Genomic DNA, 22,403 nt, shown 5'->3' on the forward strand with positions numbered 1-22,403 from the left:
CCACTGTCCTGTGTATAACTAGTGTAAATGGTAAGATACCTTTAACTTTAACCAGCTCTATTATGCTGACATTAATGATTACACAAGAGGATTTCTTGAGTCATCATTTCTCTGTGGTGGTACATATAGGCTACTAAGTTTATTGACACCAATTGTTTAAAATGAAGCTATGGGAATAATGGAAAAAAAAAGATAGTCAAGATCCCCAGATATTGTGGAATCAGTTGGGGAGAGTTGCAGATTGTATGCAGAGCCAGCTCAAGTGAGAGGTTGTATGAACTGCAACAAGCAAGACCATAGGGGTGGGATTGCCTTTGGAACTCACCTTTTAATAACATATATCCTGAATGCCAAATGCAGAGTTATAATACTTAATAGATTTTAGTCTTGCTGTGGTCCATTTTTTTCTATATCACTGTCTTCTCTTTGGAATTCGAATGTTTACCTTGTGTCATTGTCCCTTGGAGTGATGTAACTTTTTTTAAAGTTTGTTTTTTAATAGAGATTCACAGGGAACAGCTTTTCTTGGTTCTTGGAAGAGTCTTGTACTTGAACTTCTGAAAAATGCTGAAACTGTTGAAACTTTGGGGAAGAGATTATTAAATTATCAATTATATTCTGAATAGATGTGTTAGGCTGAGTTATGAATTTACTGTTGTTTTATTTTGAGATTAAATATGATTTAAGGAGATGTATTTGGGGAGCAATTTGGAAAGGGTTGGGTGTGTGGCAGGTAAGTGGAGTTTAAATTTGATTGCTTTGGGATCTGCCCCAGTGACTGATGGAGCACATATCCAGGTGTTTCTCATCGTTCACATATGGGTGCCCTTGGGCCTCTGTCTGGCTCCTCACCTTCTCTGCTGTGACACTTTCCCCCTCTTTGCCTTCCATCTGCTGCAAACTAAGCAATTTTCCCCTATTATGCCCTTCTGCCAAGAGTTTTTTTTTTCCTATTAGCCTGCTGACCATGTACTGAAATAATGCTATAAATGTGAGTTAACGTAAATATTTCCTACTTTACTTTGAAATTGTCAAGTATTGTGTCTCAGGGACAGGAAAATTAACTAAAGAAAGCATCTTGCCTGTGTTCACTTATATGTGCAACTCTATATGTGCATGAATGCATTTGTGTGTACGTGTTCATACCTTCATGCCTCTATGTGCCTAGAGAGGTGTTTGTGTGTGTATGTATGGCTTTCAGTGTTAAGGAAAGTCATAATTTCTAAATAAGATTTAATTTTTACAACTCCAAGAGCAAAAATAAAGGTCAGTGATTTGGGAATACTTGTGTTGTATATGTAATAATTTCATATAGTTAATATCTGATTTTTAATGTATTTTAATAGTACTACAGATCCTGTACAAAAGGATTGCACATTATGGTGAGTTGGGTGTGAGATCTAACACTCACCTAATATATCTTGAAGTCACAATTCCTTCTTTCTGACCACGAGAATTTGGAAGATATTCCACATTTTATCCCTTTTCAATTTTTCATTTCGGAATGGTCCACCACAGGGGACACTGGCTGATTTGCTTTATCACTGGCCAAATAAGGGAAAAAGAAAGTGTATTACCAATAGCCTTCTAAAACTGCGTGGTGCCTTATATAAACTTTATACTTCTCACAGGTAAAAAAAAAAAAGGAAAGGCCAAGGACTTGACAAACAGGAAATAACCTTTTTAAATGCCTATGTAATGCTAAAGAGAACATCAGTCTCTTCTCCTATCCATTTGCTCATTCTGTTAAACTTCTGAAGGAAGTATACTCAAAGAGTGATATTTAGAAAGAGAGGCAAATTCCATCTTGCCTCTCTGGAATTCATTCCAATTTAACCACTATTTCAGAATTCTTCAAGATTCTGTGATAGATGAACTGACACAGAAGATATTTCTGTTTTTCATTCTTTTCTCCGCCAGCATCAATACACACTGTACAAAGAAGACACAGATGGAGAAACAGACTGAAGGAAAATATTATACATCCAATGATTAACATACTTTCCTCATTAAAAAATAAGAACAGAAGAATGTTAATCCTTAAATCATAATTTTGTAGAAGATAATAAGCCTGAGACTATATCTATCTAATATATAGAGTTTAAATTTCTAGCCATTTGGAAAGGCCATCCTGGGGTCACACTGTATACATTTTAACTATCTTGTATAATACATACCTAACAATCACAGTGCTAGAGGTTCACACATTTGTTTCCTTGTTTTTGAGACAGGGTCTCCTTGTATCATTTGGGCTGGCCTTGAACTCAGTGGTCCTTCTGTCTCAACCTCAGAGTGCTGGGATTACAGATGTGTGCTGCCATGCCCGGGTCACACATTTAAAACTTGTTAAATAGTTAAGTTTCAAGCTTAGCTCTGAGGATTGCATGTGTTACCTGTGTTTCAAAGAAAATACACTTTAGACAATTATCAAGGTTTAACCCTGAAGACTGGTAACCATACCATTAGAAATATCAATCATATTTTCCATTTTCTGTTATCACAAATATATTTTCACTCTACTTGCACTTAAGTTTAGGATATGGATGTTAAAACATTTCACTGATGATGAACATATATTATACATTTGTAATCAGGAATATTTGTGGATACATTCAGTTTCTATGAGGTGTCCAAAATTAGTGGGTGGTAAGATTTTATCTGCCTTTGATGTCTCTCTGTGTACTCACATTTTAATATATAATTTGATATATAATTTGGTATATATAAGAACATAATTTATACACTAAAATTTTCCTTTAAAGTATATCATTCAATGATTTTAAAAGATTCATGGAGTCATACAGCCATTGTTACTGTCTTTCTAAAAAAATGTTCATCACTTGAAAAAGATGTCACATATACATTGAAAATCATTCCTCATTTTGGTAAGCTACTTTCTGATTCATTGAATTTTAGTTTTCTGGAAATTTTATATATGATAAATGATATCATGTATGTAAAACTGATTTAATATATTAAGATATATCCATAAATAAACGTCTTTATTTTTTAAAATCCGAACAGAGAATGTGTTATATACAAGGCATTTACTTTTTCTGTTGGGAAATAGTAGTTAGACATTTTGAATAGACTGAAAATGTTTTTTGAGTGATGGTTCCTAACTTTGTTGATGAAGTCTAAAGAAGAATTTATTTTTATAACTATTGCCTGATTCACATAGAAAAATTTTCATGATGGATAGCTTATATTTTAATAAGAAAAATGAATTTTTCAATTTTTTTGAAACTGGGATGCTCGTTTAATCACTTTAGAAAATTGAATAGTTTTCAATGATTAACTAATATCAGACATACATTTTTATATGTAAATAACCTGGTTGTTGGTATGACATGCTAATCCTGTTCTTTCTAAAAATTTTTCACATTTTCCTGTGTTGACCTTTTCGTGATCATTTTGGTGACCGAGATCCAATGTCCACAAAGTTTCCTCAATATTCCTCAGAACTATTGCCTATGTTTCTAGGCCCTGTTAATGCAGATAAATTTCTACATTCTTTGCTCTTGATTTTCTAAACTGCTATTTATAACAAGCTTTGGAAAGTTCACATTACAATAGCAAAACAACTTAAAATTAAGTTCTTGCCTTGTATTTTTCTTAAACTTATAAACCATTTCTCTTTATTTGTGCATTATGTTTCTCAGTACTTTTCTTTTACTCTCTTTCCCTTGTCTTTGCCTACAGCATTCCAAAAGCAAAACAAGACAAAGAAAACAAGAATACAGAGAAAAAAATCAACTGTTTCAACCCCTCAACTCTTTAAGATGTGGGAACTTTATACAAAAACAACAAATCAAAACAGACTAGCACTTCACCACATTCTTCTTAAAGAAATGAGAGGAGCTGCAGATCTCAACCTGTTTACATCTTTTCTGCAAAAGAAAAAGTCTGTAAAGATAATTGATGATTGTTTCTTTTAAAGAGCAAAATGGCTATACTTAATTGCATTTTTAATTGATTTTATTTCTACCAAATTTTTGCTATTTTATTCTTCTTTTATATTTTCTTTAAAGAAAAAAAAATGGCCTGTATTCAGATCTGTGAGCAGTTTTGTAATAACTGACCAGAATGTAAGGTAGGAGTCTTTGTTTAGGTCTGGATAATAGTTCACTTTTCCTTTAATGTTACTCCATATAGATTTTTCAACTTTCCACATTAGGAAAAAAGAGAATCTTTCTTACATGCCCAACTTTATGTTAAAGCTATCTATACTCAGTAATGATATTGACCCTTCTTAAATCTTCATTTTGATACCATGCTATCTTGAAAGCATAAATTCAGATGAATGAGGGGATGAACTAAAGAGAGCAATTGGAAATGGGTCAGTGCAGAGAGAGATTAAACTTCTCTAAATAGATATAATGAGACTCTTTCAACTCCATGCACATCCAAGGCAAACTCTTAACTCCAAGTTCACAAACAGATTTATTCAACTTGCCATTCTACTGATAGTTTATGCAAATCATAATTTTATGGATTTTTTCCTGAGATAAATGTGCACAGATTCAATATTTTTCAAATTATAGAATTAAATTTTTAACAACTAAAAGCAGGTAAAGATTGAGAACTGCAGTTTTGATAGAATAAGTCTTGTTATAAGGATAGAGATTCAAGAAATTTCCTTTAGGAATATAATACATTCAGAATGACAAGCTAAATGGAGATGAGCTGCAGACCTGTACATGTTTATGCATTTTTGCAAAAGAAAAAGGTGCTATAAAAACAGGTGATGATTACTTCTTTTAAAGGGCAAAGTGGATATAGTTCATTGCCAAACTAACCAAACTAAATTCTAATTTTTAGTTTTCAGTTGAGTGTATTGATTTTATTCTTAACTTGGGATGTATTTTACTGATCTAGCAGATTGATTTAATAAAAATATGCAAATTGCTTTAAAATAATATTTTAAAAATTAAAGAACTAGTCTCATCAGTACAATTATTGCACACTAATTAACACTGTAAACTAATTAAAGTCAAGTGACTGATGCTATTCCAGCAGGGGAAGGAAGAGCAGCACTGAGGAGTTTAGATGGCTTCTGATTTAGGAAGACAGTTACAGCAAGATCTCCCAGGCCTGCCATGACTCCCGAATGTTCAGTGATTCTTACGAAGCATTTGAGAAGGATGAATAAAACAAATATAGCATCTTCCATTATGTTCCTCAAAATTTCCCAGCAAGACAGTCGCTATTCAAAATAATTTATTAGATAAGTAATAAAAAATGATCCTAGGCCATTTTAAATGTATAGTGCCCTCATTAAAAGGACACGAGGTGCCCTAAAATGACAGATATTGTAAATGCTAAGCCTGAAAACAGGTCTAAGAAATTTATATTTTAAACTATACACATTAATAAAAATTATTTGAAAAATAAGCTAAACTATCTAAATTTTAAAGTTTTTAAAATATCTTAACTGGTACTTCAAAATTAAATGGAATTATAATTACAATGTGCTATGTTATGTTTTTATATGTGTATGCATTGTACAATGGTCAAATCAGGACAAATGTATGTGTCTTCTCATTTTTCATTTATTTATGATGAAAACACTCAAAATCTGTATATTTTGTCTCTAAAACAATACATGACATTATTACCTATAGTCACCACACTGCACAATAGAACACCAGAACCTTCTCAGTGCCTTTTAGTATTCTGACTTTTTTCAGTCTTCTTATGTAGGCTTCCATCTCGGGCCTGCTTTGCCGCTATCCAGTGTGGATACCCATTCTGTCTCTTCATAGAGTCCCTTGCCATTTATTCTTGTATAAGAATCTGTTCTCGTCACTAAGTTTTCCTCAGAGGTGTTAATATTTACTTCTCAAAGCCTTCCCTTTTCCATATTCTAGTTAACTTACTCTTTTTTATCAGTAAATGTACTACTCTTTCCATCTAAAGTTTTGCTAGTCTATCTTTCCTACAGTTTAATATTCTTCTTAGATAGTAATTAAAATAACTTCTGCAACAATGCATAAGATTCTAATAAGATTACTGACATTTAGAAATGGGAGGAAAGGAGCTAAAGGTGTAGGGAAGGTGTGATACGTAGGGGAAGAACAAAAAGGGAAAAGAAAAAAATGTGAGAGAATGAAAAGATGAAAATAAAGTGTTTGTAGATGGGGAGGGGAGGAGGGGGTGAAGGGAGGGCAGAGGTAAGGGGAAAAAATGAGAATCAAGACTTGCCATGTAAAGGTACATGATCCCAACAATGAATGTAACTAGGGAGGGCAGAGGTAAGGGGAAAAAATGAGAATCAAGACTTGCCATGTAAAGGTACATGATCCCAACAATGAATGTAACTGTACTGTATCACTAAATGTACCAATAAACTCAATAAAAAAAAAAAAAAACTTCTGAAATCACATCATGCAAAGAATGTGTCTCCATCAAATTGAGTAAATGTTGATGATTCCCTACTAATATATTTTTGTTTTGATTTAACACCCTATTACATCTACTCTTAGCCACAGAATTAAAACTTGTGCTATGCAAACTATATCATGCTACTGTACTGTCATACAAAAGAAGTCTTGTCTGCCTTCCACATAGTCATCTTTACACACTTGTCCCTGTGAGTTTCTTCTACTATGAGCAAGACTCCTCTAACTACATATGACATCTTTCACATCATTGCCTTACTAATTATATCTGCAACCAAACTCTTTTAGTGTTAGGTACAAATTTTAAAGCAAATATTTCACTGTACCGAATTGAATATATTTCAAGGATGACGTGCTTGCAGACAGAATGGAGTTTGATTATGCCTCTTATGTCAAATATGCTTTCCTCTTGATGCATTTTGTGACACATACTTTAATGTTCATACTGCATCAAGCTATACTCAGTTTGCTGGTAGCTAATTCTCTTTTTTAGGTATCAAAAAAGAAGATATGGTAGCCTGGCATGGTGGCGCATGTCTGTAATCCCAGCACTCAGAAGGTAGCTGTGAGTTCAAGACCAGCCTGGGCTACGTAGTGAGTTCCAGGTCAGTCTCAACTACATAGTGAGACCCTGTCTCAAAAAACAAACAAACCAAAAACAAGATATATTATGATGCTGAATATTTTATCCAAATTATTCTTCTCACAATTTCTTTGATAAAAAAATGCCATGAGCATTCATTCATCTTATATCTTACTTCAGGGGCTAAAAAGGTTGAAAATACAGCTAATGGCAAAGAACTATGAGATACACCAGGGATTTCATTCAGGTCACTGAATTACAACTTTGAAAGAATAATCATGAGACATGATATGAATTTTATATTATGACCTAAAATACTATTTGTAAATTTAAGTATTCATGTATACTTAAATTCAATTAAGTTGAACAATTAAGTTATTATTCCTACTGTGCATTAATTATTCTTATATTTCTGTTCTGTTCTGTTTTATTCTATTTATTTTTGAAAATTACTGGTTATGTCTTACTCTATTAGTAATCACTGTATTATAAAATCCACTAAAATTTCATTTATTTTTGTTCATAGATCTGTGGATCAGCTGGAATTCTGCTGATTTAGTTTGGGCTTGACTGGGCTTGCCTCCAAATTGCATGTTGTATCTAGTCTGCTTCACATGTCGCTGACCCTTCTTGGACTGAAACCAGCAAGCTAAAATAGGCATGTTCCACACAAAGCAAAGGAAGGAAAAAATACCATTTTAAATAGCAGCAACAACCAAGGAGTGTTCTTGCTTTGCAGTGGCAGAGACATAAAAGTTTAGCCTAATTGCCCAAAACAAGTCATGTTGTGTGTGTGTGTGTGTGTGTGTGTGTGTGTGTGTTTGTTTGAGCGCGTTCCCTATCCCATGCATGCAGGTGCATCAGAATAGAACCCATGGCTTTGCATACTGGACAAACAATCTATCACTACGTTACATCCTCAGACTCTCTTAAAATGTTATACCTCAGAGCTAAGAATTTAGCTCAGTGGTTCGGCTGCCTGGCTCGCAAGTGCAAGGACCTGAGTTCTATCCCCGGTACCCCAAAAATAAAAAAAAAATAAAACAAAATAAATCTTATAGCTCTTATTTACCAAGTTACACTTTTGGAACTAAAATTCAGCATGCAGAAACATATTTTACTCACCATTAGGCCAAAAGAAACCATGTAATTGAGCACAATAGTCTCATTATTAAACTGTGAAAGGAGTAAATATTTGTGGATGATGGTATAGTGAAAGGGATTGTTTCCCCAATTTCTCTCTCAGTGAGTCTGTTATTTGTGTACAAGAAGGCTATTGATTTTTGAGGGCTGAAGTTGTATCCAGCTACTCTTCTAGAAGTGTCAGTTAAGTCTAGAAGTCTATCCGTGGAATTTTTTAGGTCTTCAATGTAGAGTATCATATCATCAGCCAATAATGACAGTTTAACTCTTCCTTTCCTGTCTTTACTGCTTTAATTTCTTTCTCTTGTGTAACTCCTGGGCTAATGTTTCCAGAACTATATTGAAGAGGAGTGGTTATAGTGGGCATCCTGTTTGTTCCTGCTTTTAATGTGAATGTTTTCAGTTTTTGGCCCCTTAATATGGCTGTGGGTTTTTCATAGATAGCCTTTACTAATTTGAGATATAGACCATCTATTCCAATTTTTTGCAGTTTTTATCATGAATGGGTGTTGAATTTTGTCAAATGCTTTTCCTGCATCTATCGAGAAATCATATGTTTTTTTGTCCTTTACTCTGTTAATACACTGTATTACATTTATTGACTTGAGTATGTTGAACCATCCTTGAATCCCTGGAATAAATCTGACTTGGACAAAGGATGAATATCTAGAATATATAAAGACCTCAAAAAAAAACAGCCCCTCCAAATATAAAGACCTGATTCAAAAATGGCATCTGAAATGAACAGACATTTGTCAGACAAGGAAGTAAAAGCAGCAAGTAAATATATGAAAAATGTTCCACATCACCAATCATTCAAGAGATACAGATGCAAACAATACTGAGATTCCACCTCACCTCACAAAGAATGACTGCTAACAAGAAATCAACTAATAACAAGTGTTGGCTGGGTTGTGGGGAGAAAGGAACCCTTCTCCATTGTTGGAGGGAGTGCAGACTGGTGCAACCACTATGGAAATCAATATGGAGATACCTCAAAGAGCTGGGATTAGTGATTCCATTTGACCCAGCCATCCCTCTACTGGGTAGCTTTCCAAAATAATTAAAAGAATAACATCACAGTGATATATGCACACCTATTTTTATAGCAGCATAGTTTGTAATAGCTAAAACTTGGAAACCACCCATTTGCCCATCAGTTGGAGACTAGATAAAGAAGATGTGCTTTTTCTATGAAATGAAATACTACTCAGCCATAAAGAATGAGAAATTAGATTCATTCATAGGAAAATGGATATATATTGAGGATATACTCATAAGTGAAATAAATAAGTCACACACGTGTAAATACTGAATAGTTTACCTGGTGTGAAAACCATAATGGTACATAAGATCCTAATGATATAATTGACAATGTGAAATAGGAAGAAAAGCGTTAAAAGTGTAGGCGAAGTGGGAAGGGTAAGGGGAGTGGTAATAAGGGAAAAGGAAAAAAAAACATGAGAAGATGAAAAAATGGAAATAAAGTATTTGTAAATAGGGAAGGGAGGAGGGGGTGAAGGGAGTTCAGGGATAAGGGGAAAAAATGAGAACCAAGACTGATAATGTAAAGGTACAAGATCCCAATGATGAATGTAACTGTACTGTATACCTAAAAAGTACCAATAAACTCAATGAGAAAAAAAATTTGTGGATGAATAATTTCATGTACCACCATTAAAATACTTTCTAATGTTAGACAAATACTTATCATTACCTTTGTTTTGTTTTGTTTGTATTTTAAAAATTCTATTTAATTAGTAAAACAAGATCTGGCTAAATTCTATTCACTATACATTGTTTCTATCATTAGAAAAGTTAAGTCTCAGTGGACATGGCTACAAACAAAGCAAAAATTGAATGTAATTTAAAAACAGTTATCAGTTATATATAAATACATAACCTTTTTTGCTGAGAAACAGTTATACTCTGTTATACAGAGATACAGTATATCTCTGTAGCAATAGTTGCTTCAAATTTCATGATATACCTTTTAAAAATTTTCCTTCATTTTTGAAATTTCAATACACTGATACATTCTCACACTCTGGTGCCATACAAATTCTTGAAATGAATATGAGTTCTGAGAAAAATAACTGTGGATCTAAGTTGGCCATTATTTTCATGCAGAAATCTATTGAAAATTTATTTGATAAAATCTTATTCATCACTTCATGAAAGTACCCTTACCTTTTATTGGTAAGTAAAAGTGCTATTGCCAATATGGAGGCTGGAATTCATCTAAATTGTATCTAGTCATTGTAAAGGCATACATTGTCACTAAATTTAATTGCTTTAGTATTGTACCTAGCAAAACAATATATATTTGAACCATTGCTCATAGTTCCTATGATTATTTCTGCTTAGGATTTGAGAAAACTGAGGTGCAGAAAAATTAGTAACTGTCTAGACCACATGATGATACAGAAGTAGTAAATATATTTCATTTGAACTTTACCCCAAATAACATCTACAGAGTCTAAAGAAAAATTATTTTCCTGCCTAAGGACAACTGAAGCCAAAAATTAATGAATTTTCCTAAGGCCTATGTCTAAAAGTATTTTAGATAAATATTATAAAACTAAAATCTACTTGTAATACTACTAAATGAATTACCAACACATATGTGTTATTAAAACAAATATTTGGCAAAATGTCTATAAATGATATGAAAACAATATATATTAAATCCCATAGAAATAACATAAAAATATTTTCAAAGAAAAACCTGTAACAATAAATTATAAATAAAATGAAATATAGCAAATAACTTAAAAGGCCAAAGAAATTATAATATAAACCAAAGGAAAAGAGTAGAAATAATTTAATACAGGCAGAAATATAAAACTAGAAAAAAAAACATTCATTGAAAATAAGTAAAAGTCACTGTAAGTAGGATTTGCAAGAAAAAATTAATAAAATAAAAAATAAATATGAAAAAACAATACATAGAAAAAGGAATCATAAAAGTATGATTATTATACACATAATTTTTTAATTCTAGAGAAATAAATGAATTTCAATAAAAAATTTTTGTAACCATTTGTTATATTAAATGATTAAAATAAGTTAAAACAAAGCTCCCTCTATTTCATTATGATTAGAAACTTTCATACAGAATTTCAGAAGATTAGTATAAATAGTTTTAACTTTAATTCATTGCCGTGGACCATGTAAAAGTAGAAGACATCATAAATGATTTTTGAAAATCAAATGAAGCATTGTTACAAAAGAATGATGAAGACTATACACATAAAGGAAATAAAATAAACTCTTATTAACTTTTAAATAATGATGTAGAAGTCTGAGATAAAATTAGTAAACTACCTAAAAGCACATTCAAGAATAAAGTAGCACAGTAATGGATAATCCACAACTGTAAATCTGTTGTTAGTAAATTCGTAAAATTCTTTATATATAATCTATAGCCATCTTCAAAGGAACTGAAAAGAAATTTGTCAAAATTCAAAATCCATTATGAATGAACCAATTCTAATATTCCTAATACCTGGAATTCTGCAATTATTTGCTGTTTTGTTTGCAAAAAATCATACTTCAATATGATGTATACTTGTCTCTTAATCTTTTCTCACTTTCAGCATCTGAAGAAGAGGATGAATTCCTGTTTTTATCACTGTCACATGCAACAACATGCACAGTGCAACATAGAGAATTGAGTCACAATGAGTTTAAAAATGTTGAACAGAGAATTAGCAGTTATAGCTTCAAATTTTAATTTTTCGTTGTGTGGCTTTTCTCTATATACCTGTTTCCTCCTTTAAAAGTTTTAAAGCAAAGTTTATTTGAAGTTTCTTTTAATAATAAAATGTGAAGATTATAGATTAGAACTTAAAAATGCATGAACATGATAATGAACTACTGTAAAGCCAATTTGAAATGATGCTGTCAAAGATGTTTAAGGTGTATGAGTTTGGCAGTGCTTTAAAGATTATTCATGTATTACAAACTGTGCCACTATAAACACAGGTGTGCATGTATCACTGTGGTATGATTCTTTTAATTCTTTTGGAAAGATATCCAGCAGAGAGATGGCTGGGTTAAATGGAACCTCTAATCCCAGCTCTTTAAGGTGTCTCCGTATTGATTTCCATAGTGGTTGCACCAGTCTGCACTCCCACCAACAATGGAGAAGGGTTCCTTTCTCCTCACAACCCCGCCAAAATTTGTTATTGGTTGATTTCTTGATAGCAGCCATTCTTTGAGGGGTGAGGTGGAATCTCAGTATTGTTTTCATCTGCATCTCTTGAATGACCAGTGATGTGGAACATTTTTTCATATTAGCTCCTAATTATATAATTGGCAAAGTGAAATAGGAAGAAAAGGACTAAGGGTATAGGGGAAGTCCGAAGGGTAGTGGAAAGGAAATAAGGGGAAAGAAAAAGATATGAGAAAATGAAATAATGGAAATAAAGTATTTGTAAATAGGAAAGGGAGGAGGGGCTGAAGGGAGGGCAGAGATAAGGGGACAAAATGAGAACCAAGACTCATCCTGTAAAGGTACAAGATCCCAATAATGAATGCAATTGTACTGTATACCTAAAATGTACCAATAAACTCAATCAGAAAAAAAATATTATTCATGTATGTATATTTGATTCTATTACTAAATGAGCTATTTCTCTTCATACTAATCTGGAAAAATAAAAAAAAAGTTTTTTCTCTTTTGCACTGCCTTTCTTCTTTCAGTCATATAGGGTTAAATGAGAATTAAATCCAACACATACACATACATCTATATGTTTTTATTTATTTATTTATTTTATTAACGATTGCAAACATACAATGAGAAATGAGGATATTAAATAAAAATTTCAAATATACATATATATGACAGCAAAAAAGGATATGAAATAAACAAAAATTTATGTAACACAGACTAGTAAACATAATACACTATTAGTTTGATATGATCTTCAAACATTATGTTCTTTCTCATTTTCTTATCATATAATATTTTTGATCTGCATCTCTCGAATGACCAGTGATGTGGAGCATGTTTTCATATATTTACTTGCTGCTTTTATTCCTTTGTCTGAGAAATGTTTGTTCATTTCAGATGCCCATTTTACAAAGAATGGCTGCTATCAAGAAATCAATCAATAACAAATGTTGGCGCAGTTGTGGGGAGAAAGGAAGACTTCTCCATTGTTGGTGGGAGCGCAGACTACTGCAACCACTATGGAAGTCAATATGGAGAAACCTCAAAGAACTAGGATTAGAGTTTCCATTTGACCCCGCCATCCCTGTTGGGTATCTTTCCAAAATAATTAAAAGAATCATGCCACAGTGACATATGCACACCCATGTTTATAGAGGCACAGTTTGTAATAGCTAAAACTTGGAAACAGCCCATCTTCCCATCAGTTGGAAACTGGATAAAGAAGATGTGGTTTTTCTATAAAATGGAATACTACTCAGCCATAAAGAATGAGAGAGTAGATTCATTCATAGTTAAATGGGTACATTTTGAGAATATACTCCTAAGAGAAACAAATAAGTCACACATATGCAAATACTGAATAGTTTCTCAGGTGTGAAAAACTAAAATAGTACTGAAGATCCTAATGGGACAATTAGCAATGTGAAATAGGAAGAAAAGGACCAAAGGTGTAGGGACAGTGAGAAGGATAGGGAAAGGGGAATAAGGGAAAAGGAACAAATATGAGAAAATGTAAAAATGGAATTAAATTGTATGAAGGTTGAGTGGGGAGGAGGGGGTGAAGGGAGGGTGGGGACAGGGGAAAAATGAGAACCAAGACCTGGCATGTAAAGGTACAAGATCCCAACAATGAATGTAACTGTACTGTACCCCTAAAATGTACCAATAAACTCAATTAAAGCTGAAAAAAAAGAGAAAGTTTTGAAGATACATCAGTCTAGGTTGGAGGTTGTTTTCTTTTAGTACTTGAAAGGTCTCATTCCATGCTCTCCTTAACCTAAGGGTTTATATTGAAAAGTCTGCTGTGATTCTGATGGACTTTCCTTTGCATGTAATTTGTTTCTTGTATCTTACTGTTTGTAGTATTTTGTTCTTCTGTTGGATTTCCAGGATCTTGATTATTATATGTCTAGATGTAGATTTTTTTTCTGATCATGGCTTGTTAGAGTCCTATATGCCTCATTATCTGTATGTCAAATCCTTCCCCTCTGTTTGGGAAGTTTTCTATAATTAATTCTGTGAACAGCTTTTTTAAGTCATTTGCATTTTCTCCTGCTACTTCTTGAATTCCTATCAGTCTTATGTTATTCTTCTTTGTATCATCTAAGAGTTGTTGTACCAATTTCTCATGAACCCCTACTGTTTTTAAAAGACCTCTCTTTTCACAATCACTGACTGAAATTTTATCTTCTATATCTGAGATTCTATCTTTGGACTCTTATTCTTTTGTGAGCACTCTCAATGGAGATTTGATCTCCTGGATATTTCTTTGAATCTCTCCTATGGATTCCATTTCTTTCTTGTATTGGGCATTTATTGTTTCCAATTCTTGCTTATTCTGGGCATTCATGGCTTCTATCATGGTCCTGAGCTCATCTATTTTCCTCTCAGTTTCTGTTCTAGAGTCATGAATTATAACTTTCATTTTGCTTGTCATCTCTATGATTATCTGGGAAATTACTTTTTTTAAATTTCTCTAGAGCCTGATCTATCTGTTTTGTTACTTCCTGTGCTTTGAGTTCAGGTGTCCTAATGATTCACTGTCAGACTTTTCATCCTTATTTGCCTCACTGTGCCATCGGTGAACTGGAAGTCTGTCCCTGTATCTTGCTTAAGTGTTTTCTCATTTTTACTATTGTTGTTGGGTTGTCCTTAGTTTAACCTTTAGGTTATTAGTTAAATCTTCCTTATATAGTTGGGCTGCAGCCCATAGGTCTCTAATGACTCATAGACATTCTCATTTTCACAATACCAAAGAAAACAGCTCATTGAATCAATCACAATCCTTTATCCTAATTGATACAATCAGCACCACAATATAATGAAGCACAATTTGCAAATTGATCACTTACGGTAGTCATCAGTCTATCACCTTCAAACCATGAATATTAAATTTAAATCAAGAAGCAATCCAGAATATGATTACAGTGAATAAATTTTTCAATAAAGATATTTACCATTTAGAATTTGGGCTTAAGAAAGAATTAAGACAAGAGGAGTAGATAAATAAAAGAATTAGAGAAGGTTTCATGTGAAGCCCGAAGACATAGAATGACCAGACAAACATCAGGAAACTGTTCAATTCAAAAGGAACAAACAAAATAAAAGTATAATAACCCTTGAGTGAGGTAGAATGATGTAAGAAATGAACATTAAAAAAAGAGAAAAAAATAATAAAAGAAGAAATCTGAGTTAGGACAAGAGCAGAAACAGAAAGGGAGATGAGGGATGATATGGTGGAGCAAGAGACTGAGTTGGAGGAAGAGAACAGAAAAGAAAAGAATTTGGAGAATGGAATAAAAAAAAGAAACAAACAAAAATGAATTTAAAGGGCCTCTTTCAGACTATATCACTGCTGTCATAATATACAATATGCACTGCCATGTGCAGAGCCAAGTCCCCTGATCTCAGCCAGCTGGTGACAGAACCCCACGACGCAGACTGACCTTGGGCTGCAAGGCCCAGACTGAGTTCCCTGACTGCTTGAAGGGTTGAACTCTACTCAGTTCTACTGTAAATTTCCCCCACCCTGTCTTTAAAGATGTTCAAAATTGGAAGCATTGGAAAATACTCTTTATGGCCACCTCTGCCTCTACAGAGTAGTTCCAAAGACTAGCACAATCAGGAGGTCTAAAAGTGCGAGGGGTGAGGTTGGGGGGCGCTTCAGGTGCCTGTGCGGCTACCTTTCTGGTGCTGAAGATGATGGCAGCGGTGCAGGCAGGGGAGGGCCTGGCTGAGCAGGCCTTCTGGTGCTGAAGATGGTGGAAAGCCGCTGGCAGGAGAGGGCACCTATATGTATTTTCATATCTATCCATCTATTTATCTATATAATTGTCCATTAAGACTTTCAAAAATTTCTTTCATATAGCAATCACTTTATAAAAAAATATTACTCTAATTGTTACCTGGAAGAGCCATATTATTATATATTTTGGTTATTGATTAAAATATTTTGGGTAATGGTGAACTTCATATGATTTATTCATTTAAATTACTAAAAAGAACTGAAATCTTTCACTGAATTTTTGCTAAGATCTATCTGTTAGAAACATTGAGATTTCAAAACTTTTAAAGAAAATTCTCATTTGAGTATTTGAATTGGATATTTTAAATCTCAAAGGACTTTTTGCTTTTCCTACAAAACAGTGTTGTTAAGTATTACAAAATGTCTCTCTTCTGAAAATCAATGTTTTTAGATACTGTTTTATTTTGTCAAATCTGTCATGGTATTATGGAGTCTGGTGTTGTAGATTTAATATATTTTTCCATATGCACATCATTTTGTTTGCAAGTATCTACTTCCCTTAGATGATTATTTCATACTTTAAAGCAATTTAAGATCAGGTATGTCACTCAGATAGATGACAACATGACAAACATTTCTTTAGAACATCAGCAAGCCTTCTATTTGCAAATGGCTCCTCAGGGATTCCTTGTATGATGCACTAAATAATCTTCAAAAATATAGTGAAGTCATACTTCTACATGAGTAAAAAGGAAGAAAATATAACAAAGAAAAATAATTGATACATTTTAGATAATAAATTTAGAGATGGAATGTATTATCCAAATGGTTAGCAGAAGACAGGGCTGTATTTCAGATTACCTGACTCAGAAATGTGTTTTAAAAAAGCAAGAATATTTTCCAAAAGTAAAAGTTCATTTCTTGTTTTGAAATAGCATAACTTATGTACTGGGTATAATATATATGTTGAAATTAAACATCCAAATATTGTAAGTTTGAAACCTTACGGCTTTTTATTATGATTTTGCTATATATTTTAAATTTCTCTATTGAAATCTAAACTGTAGTTTTAATGACTATTGTGTGTTCATATTACAAATGTATAAAAAGATATATGTAATATATAACAAAAGTAAATAAACTTTAGAGAAGGGAAACTAGAAGAATATATTTCTGGCAATGAAAAATAAATTATGTTGAGCCAAATTTATTAAATGTCAAGAAACTTACACTTTTTTAACAAGATAAGTGAATGCATTTGTATGGTTCATGCAGACCAGAGCCATAATAACAACACATAGTTAATCCATGGAAAGATCTTTTGTGTGTTTTTAAGGTCAACTTGGAAATGAATTTATACAATTCTAACTTTCAAAAGTATCAAAATATACATCAACATACTGGCAGAAAAAAGGGACATAGACTATGAGAAGAAAATACAGAGCCAATATTTATAGTCAGTTGATTTTTGACAAGGGGGTCAAAACATACACACAACAAGGAAAGAACAGTCCCTTCAAAAATGATATTGAGATGAGTGGATAGCAACACTGAGGAAGGCTGAAATCAGCCCATTTTTCTCACATCATGTACAAAAAAAATAACCCTCAAAGTATATTAAAAACAGAAATGTAAGATGTGACACTGCAAAGCTATTAGAAGAAAACAGGGAAAAATCTCCATATCACTGATCTAGGAAATGATTTTTAGATGTAGCCTCAAAAATGCAAACAACAAAACCAAAAATGAACAAATGTAATTATATCAAAATAAAGAGCTTTTGCAAGCAAAAGAAGCAGTGAACATAGTGAAGAAATAGCCCGATAAATATGAAAAAATAGTTTGAAATATATCTGCTAAGGAATTCAAGTCTGAAATATATAAATAAGGCACTGAAGTGACTCAATAAAAAAGCACCCAGTTAAAAATAAGTGAAGGAAATTATTACAACAAAAGAATTTAATAAACTAAAAATTTAAACAAACTACTACAAAATGTAATAAAGTACACACAAAAAAAGAATTTGAATTATTAACAATCAAATAGATATAGATTTCACAGAACTCAATTTATGGATCCATACTGTAAGAAAAATCTTGGTTCTAGGTCAAATGTTAAATAAGATAAAATATTTTTATTAGTTTTAAGTTTGAATAAAATATTTACAAAATGTAAACAAATAGACAAATGTTCTGAATATGCATTTATCAAAAGAAAATATGTAAATACTGAATAGTTTCTCTGTTTTGAAAAACTAAAAGTGTAAATAAAGTTCAAATGGTATAATTGATAGTGAGAAATAGGAAGAAATGGTTAAAGGGGAAGTGGGAAGGGAAGGGGAAAGTAAATAAAGGAAAAGAAAAAATGTGAAAAAAGAAAAAATGGAAACAAAATTTTGTAAATAGGGATGGATGAAGTAGGTGAAAGGAGAGCAAGGCTATGAGGAAAAAACAAGAAACAAGATATATCATGTAAAGGTACAAATGCCAATGATAAATGTAACTGTATAGTTTGCTTTAAAAGTATCAGTAAACAATGGGAAAAAAGAATATAAAAATGGCCAAGAAGTATATGAAAAATATTTAATATCATAATCCTTAAAAAAATTTAACAAATGAAATATTACTTCACAAGTGTTACAATAGCTATTATCTAAAAGATATAATATATTTAACAAATGTTAGCAAGGATGTGATGAAAAAGAAACTCTTTCCCACTGTTCATAGAAGTGTAAATTGGCACAGCTATTATAGAAAACAGTGTAGACATTCTTCAAATAATGAAAATAGAAGCACCATTAGATTTAGTAATGCTACTATTTGGGTATATATACAGTACAATTAGTATTACTATGTTGAAGATATATCTTTACTCATGTTCATGACAACTGTATTCACAATAGCCAAGACATGGAGTTCTCCTCGATGTACATCAATAAATGAATGGATAAAGAATATACAGTATATTTATACACTGGAATATGTATTAGCTTTAAAAATAAAACAAATCTCTTTATTTGCAACAACATAGATGATCCAGAAAGCACCATCTTAAGTGAAATAAGGCAGGCACAGAAAGACAAACACTACATAATCTCACTTATAATGTGGAGCCTACAATAATTTAATTCATAAAAACAGTGAGTAGAATAATGACTCTCATAGGATCAGAGGAAGTGGGTGGGAAGGAGATTGGAGATATACTGATCAAAGTGTACAAAACTCAGTTAAATAGACATGTTTATGAGCTCTATTGCACAAGATAGTGGCTATAATTAATAGCTAGATAAATTGTGTTCTTTACAATGTCTGAGTAGATTTTATATGTTCTCATGTAAACTCCTCAAATTCAGTATCAAAATATTTATAAGGCAGCCAGGGGTTTGGCTCAGTGATACCACTGCCTGCCTCACAAGCTCAAGGTCCCAATTTTGATTCATGGTGCCAAAACCAAAACCAAAATCAAAACAAAATATTTATGAAACTGATAAATATAACAGGTAATGCCTATATTAGTTTACTATGGCTCTTACATGATATATTCATATTTCAGAATATCATGTATATCTAACTACATGGTATTTTAAAGAATGATAACTGAAATATATAATAAGATAAAGATATGTTTGCACATCCATTTAAAATATTTTATTAGTACATTTTAAAAATTTCTGCACATTACAGTCATCTTGGGGAATGATTACTTGTACTTATTAAATTATATTATTATTATGTATTTATTATAGGTTCCTCTAGTTCACTGATCACTTTTTGCATACTTGTCATACTATTTTTTTAGCCTAAGTTATGGCTTATAATAAATACATTGATTTTGGTTGTTAGGTTCCTGTATTTGGCATATTTTTATTCCTCTTATTCCCCCTCCCTGCTATATCACTTTCCTTGTTCCCTTGGACCCTTTCCTATTGGATTAGATCTGTCTACTGGACACTTTCTCTCCATCTTTTACCATTTTCTTTGTTTCCATTTTGCCTCACTCAAATTAGGGATCCCTACGACATCCTATGGTATTCAAGCTTGTGTGTCTGATGTATTTCAATCAACATTGTTTTACAGATGCATCTATTTTCCTACAAATTCCTTAAATGTGACCTTCTTTATAGCTGAGTAGTATTCTAGCATATATAGATATCACATTTTGTTTATCTAATTATCTGTTGATGGTTATACAGGCTGCTTCCAGGATTTAGCTATTACTAATTGTGCTGCTATAAACATTTGTATGCAAGTATGTCTGTAGTATGATGACTTAAGCTATTTGGAAAAGATATCCAGCAGAGGGATAGTGGGGTTTTATAGAATTCCTAGTTGTAATCCTTTGAGAAATCTCTATACTTATTTCCATAATGGTTATATAGTTGTATCACTGTCAACAATGTAAGAGAGTACCTTTTGTTTTGTTTTGTTTTGGTACCAGGGGTCAAACTCAGGATCATGCACTTGTGAGGCAAGCAGCAGAAACACTGAGCTAAATGTCTGGCCCAAGAGTACCTTTCTTACCACAGCCACACCAGCATTTTTCATTGTTTGATTTCCTAAAGATTGCCATTCTTTCCTGAATAAGATATAATCTTAATGTTGTTCTAATTGGCAATTCTGTAATGTCCAGAGATGTTGAACATTTTTTTTAATATGTTCATTGGTCATTTGGATTTCCTCCTTTGTGAAGTGTTTGTTCATTTCTCTAGCCCATTTCTTGGCTGGTTCTTTAATTTTAGATGTTTTTTTTTTTTTTTTTGCATTCTTTGTATATTGTAGATATGAGTTCTCTGAAGAACAGCTAATAAGTGTCTTTTCCTATTTGGTAGGTTGTGTCTTCACTCTATGATTGAATCTCTTGCTGTATAGAAGCTCTTTAGTCTGATATAATCAGTCATTCATTGATTTTTGCTGCTGTGTCCTGAGCAATTAAGGTTCTGTTTATAAAGTCCTTTTCCTCTTGTCTTCAAATGTTTTGCCTATTTTGTCTTCTATAAGGTCTAACATTTCCATTTTACTGTTTAGATTTTTAATACATTTTGATTTCGTTAGTTTATGGTGAGGGACAAGGTTCCAGTTTCATTCTTCTACAAATGTATAGTGCTCACTTCAGCAGCACATATACAAATGGATAACAACTTTTGCCAGCAGCACTTGTTGAACAGGTTATCTTTCTTGTCATTATGTTTTTTGAAAACTTTGTTAGATATCAAATAATGTGTCTAGGGAGATATCTCTACAGAGTTTATTTTCCTTTTTTTTGTCTAAGTGATTCAAGTAGTAAATGAATTAAAATGCATTAGTATGGATGTTGGCATAGATTCTTTCACAGATGTATGCATTTATTCATTTTTATTTTTAAGAAAGAGCAGCTGAATCCTATATCTTATTTTGCTTTTGATTTTAAGATTCTATAATCCTTCTAAATATTTCATATATTGCAGGCAACATGGAAGCTTGAATACTGATGAATGCCTTACACTAAAAGCAAAATAATACAATAATAAGTAATAACAATAATAGTGATAAGACTAATAAAACATTTAGCAACATTCACTCTATATTATTATATTTTTAAGGAATTTCCTTGACTAAGGTGTCTGGATAATTTATTTTATAAACAATTATAAAAATTATTATGGAACTTAGTAATTTTAAGAAAATAATGGAATTAGAAATACAAAAATCACTTGAATAAAGTGATTATGTAAAGCCAATGATGTCAAAATTCCTCCTGAATATAATATCTAAAAGATTATGGCCCAAGAGATAAGCAGATAAATCCATGAGAAATATACTTTTCTCACTGGTAGATGAAAATTATTATTACTATCATTACTGTGTTAATAGTTAGAGCACCCAATAACTCTGAAGTAGTTTTCAATGTTTATTAGCCATTTTCCACTCATGACTACATTTTAAGTGGATTATTATCATTATTGAACCAACAAGAAAATCAATACAGAAGTGCTAATAATTTGTTACATTCTACAGTCAAAAGATATTTAGGCCTTGACTTTATTTTGTTTGAATTCTAAATACACAACTCTTTTTAGTTAAATAACTGGAGATAACTTGATAGAAAAATTACTACACTTGGCCACCAGATTGGCAAAGTACCACCCCAACAGGGATCCTTGGAAACAACTCAGCTGTTCACTGAGAAACACAGAGGGCATTTGAATCCAGTGAGTCTTATGCATCTGGAGATAGCAGCAAAAATGCAAGACAGTATTCCTGTGAAGGTCCACCCTGGAGGAAAAAAAAATTTGGGTTGCTTTGCTGCCCTGAGGCAAACAAGAGAAGAGCCCTTCATGCATGGTGGACTGCAGTCAGTTGGTTAACAGATTGA

General features: G+C 32.4%; 1 long non-coding RNA gene across 1 annotated transcript in view; it reads right to left on the reverse strand.

Annotated features, from left to right (window-relative positions):
• Window positions 1-2,258: 2,258 nt before the first annotated feature.
• The window catches only part of LOC104871124, a 53,751-nt gene continuing 33,606 nt past the window's right edge, over window positions 2,259-22,403 (reverse strand). Inside the window, exon 3 of the long non-coding RNA XR_782755.1 lies at window positions 2,259-2,393. This is a non-coding gene — a long non-coding RNA (uncharacterized LOC104871124). The remainder of the gene's footprint in view (window positions 2,394-22,403) is intronic.

This window comes from Fukomys damarensis, unplaced genomic scaffold, assembly GCF_012274545.1.
Source record: "Fukomys damarensis isolate Sample0158 unplaced genomic scaffold, DMR_v1.0_HiC HiC_scaffold_38, whole genome shotgun sequence".
Lineage (NCBI taxonomy): Eukaryota > Metazoa > Chordata > Mammalia > Rodentia > Bathyergidae > Fukomys > Fukomys damarensis.